Source organism: Sardina pilchardus, chromosome 1 (genome assembly GCF_963854185.1).
Source record: "Sardina pilchardus chromosome 1, fSarPil1.1, whole genome shotgun sequence".
In the NCBI taxonomy this organism is placed as follows: domain Eukaryota; kingdom Metazoa; phylum Chordata; class Actinopteri; order Clupeiformes; family Clupeidae; genus Sardina; species Sardina pilchardus.
Genome location: NC_084994.1, coordinates 28,214,674 through 28,225,963, shown reverse-complemented (window position 1 = coordinate 28,225,963; position 11,290 = coordinate 28,214,674).

Here is an 11,290-nt window from a genome sequence, read left to right as displayed (position 1 = left end):
CACAACTAGCGTGCGTTTACAATAAAATTGAAAGATAAAGTAAAGCAAAAATCGGTGTTAAGTTGGTACCTATGTGTAGAAACTTGTGTGCTAGTTACAGTGAGTTTAACAGTCGTATGGCTTGTGGGTAGACACTTTGGCAGCATCAGACTGTTTTTCCGACACAATATCTCCTTCCAGACGGCAGGTGAACAAATAGTCCATGTGCCGGGTGAGAGGAGTCTCTTATAATGCAGAGAGCTTTCTTCCTGCACCTGCACCAACTCCACACTTTGGAGCTACAGTAGAGTAGAAGACTGTCACTGTTATTGGATGCTAGACTCAAGACATGAGTTTGAGAAGCTCTGGGCTTTAAATGTCCATGTTGATGTGAGAGAACTGGTCCCAGACCTGTCTATTATATAATAGCATGATACTCCCTGCTGATGAGACACTAACAACATCAGTTTTCATCCCCTCATGTTTCCTCTCTGATTTCACTATTTGTGATTCTCTCTTACATGGTTTATGTTCTTACAGACTTGTTGGCTGTAAACTGAGAGGAAGGTTTTTGGCCTTGACTCTTCAATGGGCAAACTCCCACCTAAGAGAGCTGGACATCAGTGACAGTGAGCTTCAGGACTGTGGAGGAGAACTGCTCCATCAACCACTGAATCAAGACTGTAAAGTCAGGTCTGTATTTTGCACAGTGCACATCTTGTTTTCTGTCCTTTCATGTTTGGAATGTAAGGAGTATAGAGGACATGTTGCTTAAAGTGTTTTCCTCTCTCACTAGACTCATCAGCCATAGACTCAAAGACAGCTCCCGTGAAGTTGTGGTCTCAGTTCTTTCATATATTTCTCAACTGAGTGAGTTGGACATGAGTTACTGTGATCTGCAAACATCAGAAGAGAAGCTGCTCTCTGGTCTTAGAAACTCAAACTGCCACCTGGAGAAACTGAGGTCAGTAAAACTCTGCAAGAGTTCACAGGGGTCTTATCTACACATTCAAACTTTGGGCATAGATGAGTTTTGAGAAACATTTACTCTGATTATTGTACTTGTGTTGATGAGAGAGAGTTGACCCCAGATCAGTTCAGTGCTCCCTGCTAGTGTGTCCATGCACATATAGAGCTCTACATCCACACAGGGAGCTGGACACTGAGGTTGGGATGATTAGTCGGAGTTCATTTGCAGGGAAGCTGTACAAGACCTAAGCTGTATTATCTCATTTTGCACACTGTTTTTCTCAGGATGATATAACTTCTATAATATTAATCATAAAACTAGGCAGTGACCCAGCACATTGTTACAAATTCAACAAGACTCATTAAGAGACAAAGCTGTCAGACCACAAAGTATATAATTGCTGCAGGAAGAGGATTCTGTGATGAAAACGAATTTCAATCACAACTCCATTGTTATATGTAGAAATTATTATTTTACTCAGTGTTTTCTATTCTTTTCCCTGTTTATTTGTATGATAATGTGTCAATTTATGTTAAAGAATGTTAATAGAATTTTCATTTTTTTTTTTATTGTATGTGTTTTTTTTTTTTCAAAGGTAAAAATGTTTATAATAATGATAAGAATATGAATATGGGCATGCCACCGTTCTGTTTTCTGACATCTGTCTCTTGCCCTCTCACTCTATGCAGACTTGCTGGTTGTGAGCTAACAGAGGAATCCTGTAAGGCTGTAGCCTCTGCTTTGCAGTCCTCCATCTCCCTAAAGGAACTGGACCTGAGTCACAATGACCTGAAGGAGTCTGGAGTTCAGCTTCTCTCTGCAGGACTCAGCAGCCCTCACTGTAAACTGCAGACTTTAAGGTGTGTATGTGCACACATATTATGGGTGCCTCTCATGCAGCGTTTATACGTCCTCCCTCGCTCCTCGATGCCTCGATCCTCACTGATCTACATAAAGAATGATGGGGGGGAAACAATGGGATAGTCTATCCAGTGTTAGTTATAGATCAGTGGGAACGCCCCTCGAGGATCGAGCATCGAGGATCGAGGAGGCATGTTGGAAGGCACCCTATGTCACTGTTGACTGCCCGTCTATAATCTTTGGAATAAATCATCAGCTGCAGTATGTGTTAAAACAGACTGAGTCAGTGCTAGCTTTTGAAAACAAGCTGTGAACTGATGGCATCAGTGCTGCAAGGGACACCTTCCCAGCTCTGACCTGCAGGATGCAGTTTTAGATCAAATAAATTGTCATTTTGATATTAGTGGAATGACAACTACATTCCAACTAAATGCTTACTAGCAGAAGCTAGTGTTCTAGTCATTGTCCTCTGTTCTATCTGTTCTATATTAATAATGTTTATAGTAATGATAAGAATATGAATGTATTTATGACACCATTCTGTTTTCTGATGTCTGTCTCTTGCCCTCTCACTCTATGCAGACTTACTGGTTGCGAGCTAACAGAGGAATCCTGTAAGGCTGTAGCCTCTGCTTTGCAGTCCTCCATCTCCCTAAAGGAACTGGACCTGAGTCACAATGACCTGAAGGAGTCTGGAGTTCAGCTTCTCTCTACAGGACTCAGTAGCCCTCACTGTAAACTGACATCTTTAAGGTGTGTATGTGCACACATATTGTGGCACTGTTGGCTGCCTGTCTGTAAATCTTTGGAATAAATCATCAGCTGCAGTATGTGTTAAAACAGACTGAGTCAGTCTACTTATGTCTATGTGCTGAAAACTAATTTCCAGCACAACTCTGTTCTTACAAACAGAAGCTATAATTTTAGTCAATGTCCTCTATTAATTTCCCTCCTTATTTGAATGATAATATGTCCATTTCTGTTAAAGAATGTTAATGAGTAATGTTTATTTTATTTTTTCAAAGCTAAAAAGGTTCATAATGATGATAAGAATATGAATGTATTCATGCCTCAATTCTGTTTACTGATATCTGCCCTCTCACTCTATGCAGACTTGCTGGTTGTAAGCTAACAGAGGAATCCTGTAAGGCTGTAGCCTCTGCTTTGCAGTCCTCCATCTCCCTAAAGGAACTGGACCTGAGTCACAATGACCTGAAGGAGTCTGGAGTTCAGCTTCTCTCTACAGGACTCAGTAGCCCTCACTGTAAACTGACAACATTAAGGTGTGTATGTGCACACATATTGTGGCACTGTTGGCTGCCCGTCTGTACATTTTTAGAATAAATCATCAGCTGCTGTATGTGTTAAAACAGAGTCAGTGCCAGCTTTTGAAAACAAGCTGTGACATGATGGCATCAGTGCTGAAAGGGACACCTTCCCAGCTCTGACCTGCAGGATGCAGTTTTAGATCAAGTACATTGTCATGTTGATATTAACAGAATAACAGTAGATCCAGAGGTGATTACCAGAGTATTTAAAACAACATGCTTTAACAAGGCAACAGGGCCAGATGGCATGTCTGCTTCTCTTATTAAAACATTTGCAGAGGAACTCCCACCGGCCTGGCATCCACTCTTTCAGCTCTCTATAGATTCCCAGTGTGATGTGGCAGCTCATAGGCGCGTCCTAATGGCGGCCTCTATGAGCTTTCATCTGCATTTTACCGTTTGAACTCACTCATGCTGATAACCTCACTCCTGTCCTCCATTACTACATGTACAGTACTCATTGTTCATTCCCCACGCTGTGTGTATTGTTAGTGTGTGTAGAAACAGAAGGGTGCACACATACTGAAAACTGTGCCAGACATTTCACTCACCTTTCATTCATTCATTCCATATAAAATTATGTTTTTTTGAAAATATCCATATATGGCAGTAACATCAGACAGGTTACATCTTGCAAATATCTAGGGATCCACTTTTGATACAGACCTTAACTGGCACACACGTGGCAAATATTTAGACAAAAATGCACCAGCGTCTCCATTTCCTGCGGAGACTGAGAGTCTTTGGGGTTTGTGAGAGCATCATGTTCATTTGGTATAGAGCCACCATAGAGTCCATCTTGCACTATGGCATCACCAGCTGGTTTGGACATCTGACAGTTAAAGGGATAGTTCGGATTTTAAGACACGAAGTTATATGGGTTCCCTGTCAGCAACGTTGTGCATCAGCACTGACTTACCCCCCGACAGCGTCCTGTGAGCCGAGATCCAGACGGTTTTTGATCGTTTTTGATGCCGGACTATTTTCTTCAGCAAGTTTCTGGGGTCACGAAAGTAAAGTGTTTTTCTTCTCAAAACCATATGCGTTCAACAGAGTGATATATTTGCACCACAAAAACGTTGTCCAGCTGTCAGTAGCGCGCAGTGATAGGAATCGCGAAAAATAAGTAAGTGATAACGAGGTTTGAATTTTTCCTGGACAACGTTTTTGTGGTGCAAATATATCACTCTTTTGAACGCATATGGTTTTGAGAAGAAAAACACTTTACTTTCGTGACCCCAGAAACTTGCCGGACTACTTTCTTCAGCATCAAAAACCGGCTGGATCTCGGCTCACAGGACGCTGTTGCGGGGTAAGTCAGTGCTGATGCACAACGTTGCTGACGGGGAACCCATATAACTTCGTGTCTTAAAACCCGAACTATCCCTTTAAGGTCAAGGCCCAACCAGGTAATGTGGTCAGAACAGCTGGACAAATGATGGAGTCCCTGCTCCCCTCACTCTCCAAGACATATCTGAGCAGTCCACTCTACAGCAGGCTGACAGAATTCTATCTGACCCCTCCCATGTGCTGTACCAAGAATATGAGCTCATGAACACAGGAAGGAGGTACAGGGTCCCTTTCTGTTTAGCACAATCACTACAAACATTCCTCTGTCCCCCTGTCAGTCAACATGATGAATGGGCAACGTGGGCAGAACAGTAGGAAGGCCCAAAACCAATACTAAGTGCTGAGTAGGGGGCTGTGTATGGGGGCTGAACTGAGTGGAGATGTGCTGAGGCTGTGGTGTATGGATGTGCTGTGTGTGACTGGAGAGTACAGAGAGAGAGTGAGTGTCTACTTTGGGACTGTGCTTAATGGGACTGGGTGGGAGAGAGTGCTATTTATGGGCTATTTATTGGCCTTGTAACATGATGGGAGTGTCATTTATGGCATGACAGATGGCTGTGAATGTGTGCCCTTTTTGTATTTTATATTTTGATTTACTCTATGTATAGCATATGTGCTATGTCCTGTGGTGTGTTGTGCATTGTGGCTGTGGCAGCTTACCCCTTATCCAAAACACATTTCTCCCTTGGGAGACCTAATAAAGGAACCTTGACCTTGATGCAAGCATTTCAGAATAGTGGAAAAGAGAATGCACTAGTGAATTAGATACATTTAGACTTACCTGATTAGTCAGGAAGAGAACAATTATTATAACAATTATTTGCCTTAAGTTAAGTTAACCCTTAGGAACATGAATCACCCCTGCTGCCCACATGACACTACAAGACAACAACAACAAGTTGTTTACATGGCTGCAGAGTGTGTAATGTAGTGTTTCTCCACTCCATGTCCCTGCTGTGTACATAATGTGAGTGCTACACACATCTGTGTCTGTGTCCATCCTCATGAGATACAGTGACCTCATGGTGCTGAAGGATGGCCTGAAAATGTCCAGTGTTCAAATACTGACCTTCCACTCTCCTTTGAAACAGGCTCAATCTGTGCCACCTCTCTAAAGCAAGCTGTGAAATGACGGCATCCGTGCTGCAAAGTGCACCTTCCCATCTCAGAGAACTGGACATGAGTGACAATGACCTGCAGGATGAAGGAGTGGAGCTGCTCTGTGCAGGACTAAGAGATCCACAATGCAAGCTGGACACACTGAGGTCAGTAATTAGGAATGTTATGTAATATAGTATTTTACCCACCACATAGTAAGAAACACCAGTGTGCCTGTGTATGATGTCAAATTGGACATCTGTGAATATCTTTAATGATTTGGACTTATAATGCCAAATGGCGACATTTAGGGAGTGTCAGTCAAAATTAACTGAATATACAAATGGTTTGTACACCTTCATTGCATTTTCCTTCATTTATAATTCAGAAAGAGCATCTCTTGTTTCAGACTGTCTGGTTGTCTCATCACACATGAGGGCTGTTCTCTCTTGTCCTCTGCCCTCAAATCAAACCCCTCCTACCTGAAACAGCTGGATCTGAGCTACAATCACCCAGGAGACTCAGGTGTCAGAGAGCTCACAGACAGACTGAATGATCCCAGCTGTAAACTAGAGACGTTGAGGTGAGATGTATTACATCTTAGATGACTTTCTAGTGGAGCTGTTTATCCATTTGTGTCCTGTGTTGGAGAGCTTTCTGTGTGGAGACTGGATATTCTGTCACATTTCCAGATGATTCCCTTCCAGATATTAAACTGGGCATGATGTGGCCCTTTAAGTACTGCAAGTAAAAGGCAATCCCCCAGACTTATACACACACATGAGGCTTGTGAACAGTTTGAGGCTTGGTAGCTGGCCATGGTCCTGGGATGCCAGTAGTGAAGATCACATGCGAGTGATGTCCAATAACTGCTTCTCTGGGTTGAGAAAAAAATATATAGTAGGCCTGTCGCCTAGCCTAGAAATCTAGACGCACCTGTCCCCACTGCTCCCCGAGCGCCGCTGGTTGGGCAGGCAGCTCACTGCTCTGGGTTGTGTGATTCACCTCATTGTGTGTTCACTGTGTGTTGTGTGTTCACTAATTCGGTTAAATTGGGTTAAATGCAGAGAACTGAATTTCCCTCACAGGAACAAAAAAGTATATATTCTATTCTTTTCTTCTATTCTAGTGTAGGCAAGAGTGAGCATCTTCTCTGTTGACCAGATTTGTGGCAGTATAATAGGAGACTGAGAATGTAGAATCGCCATGGCTGCAGCGAGGTAAGAGGATGCATTGCCACCGTTAGAATAGAAGTGGAAAGACTGTAAGAAAATATGTTATGGCAAGTATGTTCTAGACACTGGAATAAATTGACAGAAAGGTGATTTAGAAGAGTGGAGGAGAGGCTCAAGTAAGCGTAATTCAGTCAGTGTTACTGATTGGTCGATATGCTCTGTTTGATATGAACCTTTAGGCTACTATGATCCATGGCTTGTAGATGAGGACACGTGGATGCAGATCTACGCCAGATTAACCTCACTATGCCACATTTCCTCACTACATCTCAACGGCCAAATGGCAAATATGAGTGCGAGGCTGAAAGTGAAACAGAATCTGTTGCTATGATAAACGTGGGCCTCCTGCATGACTGAAGGTGGAAACTCTGCATTCCAGATCATCAGCAGGTTGTGAGATATCAGAGCAGCGCACGGGTCTGGCTTATCCTCCGTCTGCAATCTGTGCATGCGGTGCTGGCTAAGTTTGACTATTACATCCACGCGGCAGGTGGAGGTGTAGCGTGCCTCCAGATTTGTGCAAGCGGGGTGGACGTTTGAGCAATGGCCCAGATTGTGTTGTGCTTGCTGTTGGGCTCAGTGAAATATAGCTATGCTTTACGGAGCACCGTGATCAAGTTGGACATGGTTGAACTACTCCGTGATACACACAAGCACACGGGAGTGGAAACTGTGTTGCGCTTGTTTGGTGCAGCGGTGGCCATTCATGTGTTGCACGAGCCATGAGAACGATGGGTGTTGGGGATCAGTGAAGCTTTTGCAGCATTTCTCAGAGCTCAGTAGATCTGTGGCTGCATGGGTCTCAGTAGAGCTGTTGCTGCATGGGTCTCAGCAGAGCTGTTGCTGCATGGGTCTCAGTAGAGCTGTGGCTGCATGGGTCTCAGTAGAGCTGTTGCTGCATGGGTCCAAGGGCTCATTTCACCCTATCTGTGGCAACCTTAAGCATCAATTGGACCTGAGCTGGAAGAAAACTGTTAGAAAGTCATTTGCGTGAATAATATCCAATATTCAGCACGATGCAACATACGACACATTATACATGATAGGCAGATAAGGCATAAATAGGCATGAAATGATGAGTAGGTAGATGGCATGAAATGATGGGCATGAAATACGTGAGTAGGCAGATGGAAAGGAATGCTGTTCCATGGCACTGCTGGGTGCCCAAGCTGATGGTGCGGGGAAGTCCAGCGTGGCTCCGGGCATGGAATGGGTAGAGGGTAGAGGGGCAAAGGGAGGGAGCAGTTGCCCCCAAACAACTGGAAGGGGGCAGCCTGGGAGGGAAGTCCTGGCTGGGGGGGTTGGAGGGGGGAAGGGAAGAGGGGGGACGTAAACGGCAGTAAGGAGGCTTTTATTCCCTAGCAACGGAAGTGGGGTGAGTGATGGCTGTCAATCAACCCTATGGGCTCCTCCCAAACTTTATTTAGAAACATCATTAAATGCTGAGAGGGAGCTGGGGAACAGCGTTGTAACATGAAGTGGAGATCCTTGTAGTATATCATGTGTTGAGAAGTTAATGGAAGTTTACTCTTGATATTGAATATGATATTCTCAATATTGAGTTCACAATAAACACATCTCATACTAAACTCAGTGATGTGTCAAAACTGTATTTTCTTCTCTCATCATTCTTAAGGTATGACCATGGAGGAGAGTGCAGGATTAAACCAGGACCCAGAAAATGTGAGTGGTTTTACTTTTCCTGAAAAAAAGCTGTTCACATGATTTACATGGACGTGTGTGTGTGTGTGTGTGTGTGTGTTGGGAGTGTGTGTTGGGGTTGTTGTAAGACTGTGAGTTTGTGTTTGTGTGTTGGTGTGTGTGTGTGTGTTTGTGTGTGTGTGTGTGTGTGTTGGTAGTGTTGTAAGAGTGTGTGGTGTGGGTGTGTGGGTGTGTCTGTGTGTGTGTGTGTGTGTGTGTGGTGAGTGTATGTTGGGAATGTTGAGTGTGTGTGTGTGTGTGTGTTTGTGTGTTCACAGAAGAGGAGAACCACACACTCCTGTTTACACACTCCTGTGTGTGTGTGTGTGTGTGTGTGTGTGTGTGTGTGTGTGTGTGTGTGTGTGTGTGTGTGTGTTGTTGTACACATGTCCTTTCCTACCCCATGTTCTGATGAGGATGTTGTCTCCTCTCTCCTCTCCTCTTGTGTGCAGATGCCTGTGAGCTCACACTGGACCCAAACACAGCAGACAGATATCTCTCTCTCTCGGAGGGGAACAGAAAGGTGACACGTGGGAGTCAGCAGCAGCAGCCGTATCCTGACCACCCAGAGAGATTTGACTCCTGGCAGCAGGTGCTGTGTAGAGAGGGTCTGTCTGGACACCACCCAGAGAGATGTGACAGTCTGGGTCAGAGTCCAGTCAGCACGGGTCAGTCTGGACGCTACTACTGGGAGGCTGAGTGGAGTGGTAATAGGGCTGAGATAGCAGTGGCCTATAAAAGCATGGAGAGGAAAGGGGGTGGGTACAGCTGCGGGTTTGGATGTAATGCCAAGTCCTGGAGACTGGAGTGCTTTATTAACATTTACTCTGCCTGGCACAATAAGAAGAAGACTGCCATACCTGCCCCCTCCTCCCGCTCCAGCAGAGTAGGAGTGTACCTGGACTGGCCAGCAGGCACTCTGTCCTTCTACAGCGTCTCCTCTCACACACTCACCCACCTGCACACCTTCCACTCCACATTCACTGAGCCCCTCTATCCTGGGTTTAGGTTTTATAACTCCTCAGTGTCCCTGTGCCAGATCACATGACCTCCTAATCCTGCAGCAGAGGAGAGCCACACATTTCTGTTTACACACTCCTGTGTGTGTGTGTGTGTGTGTGTGTGTGTGTGTGTGTGTGTGTGTGTGTGTGTGTGTGTGTGTGTGTGTGTGTGTGTGTGTGTGTGTGTGTGTGTGTGTGTGTGTGTGTGTGTGTGTGTGTGTGTGTGTGTGTGTTTCTTAATTTCTTGTGTTGAACCTTGTATATTGTATGTGTTCTGAAGATTACAAGATGAGCATACAGTGAGAGTGGACAGGTTTTCTCAGGGCTGGGAGTGTGAATCCACCGTTATTTTACATATATATTCTGATATGCTTGAGAGTGAGAGGGAGGGAGTCCTTTTATTTGAATAGTAAATGAAATATGTAATTGGTTAAAATGTTTTTAATTTGAGGTTTATATAACAAAGGGGAACAGAATGTAATTTATAGGAAAATTAAATACAAATAATAAAGAAATAAAATTAAATAAAGTGTGTGTGTGTGTGTGTGTGTGTGTGTGTGTGTGTGTGTGTGTGTGTGTGTGTGTGTGTGTGTGTGTGTGTGTGTGTGTGTGTGTGTGTGTGTGTGTGTGTGTGTGATCATGTTTAGTTGTATGGCACATGTGCATTCTCAGTAATAGTGATCTCCCACATCCACGGAGGACCCCCAAATGTATACCAGCTGCCCACTGCTCCGGGCGGCAGGTGTAGTAGTGTGTGTATTTGTGTGCGCGCACTTCCCCCAGCAAAAACTAAGGGTTACGCAGGTAACCCAGGTGCTGTGAATGAAGGTCAACACTGCGTGGTCACTCGGGGCATGATGCCAGATGGCAAAAAGAGAAAGTGCCGGCGTGCATGCACCCGTATATGTAGACTGGGGTTGATTGCACGCACGTAGCGGGGAGTGGTTCATTTCTGTCTCCTAACAGCTCACCCTCTCGGAGAGGATGACCCATACTGTGCCGTGTTGACCAATAGGAAATACAACACTTGTCTGCGCTTGTCTGCTGAATCTCAGTGGTCAGTGTGTCCGTCTGTATCAACATTTCAACATCAACAGGACTATAAGCTGGGCTGACATGTGGAAGGTCCCCCAAGCAAGGTTGAGCTTCCTCACAAGGTCCACCTATGATACTCTCCCAAGCCCCAGCAACCTGTGCATATGGTACGGCTCAGAGGAAAAGTGCCCACTCTGTAATGGCCCAAAGCCAAGCCTGCAGCATATCCTATCCAGCTGCAGAACAGCTGTGGCACAGGGCCGGTACAGGTGGCGTCATGAGCGCGTCCTGCGGAAGCTGCCGGAGATCCTGGAGACACGTACAACAGCATCTGGAGATCCTGGAGACAGCAACAACAAAGCGGCTGATCTTCTTCATTGGAGAGGGAGGAGTGGCACAGAAAGTCCCACGGGAGAAGAGCTCAGCCCGTTAGAACATCTGGATGGGACTGGAACCTCAGAGTGGACCTGGAGCGGCTGCTCAAGTCTCCAACTGAGATCAGCACAACCAACCTGCCACCCGACATCATCCTGTGCTCCACCACAGCTCGGGCTGTGACTATGGCGGAGCTCACTGTCCCGTGGGAGGGAGGGAGGGATGGAGGGAGGGATGGAGGGATGGAGGGAGGGAGGCAGCCTTTGAGAGGAAGAAAGAGCGCAACTCAGACCTAACAGCTGAGTGCAGAGAAGCAGGGTGCTCAGCTGTCAGCTCCCCTGTAGAGGTCGGCTGCAG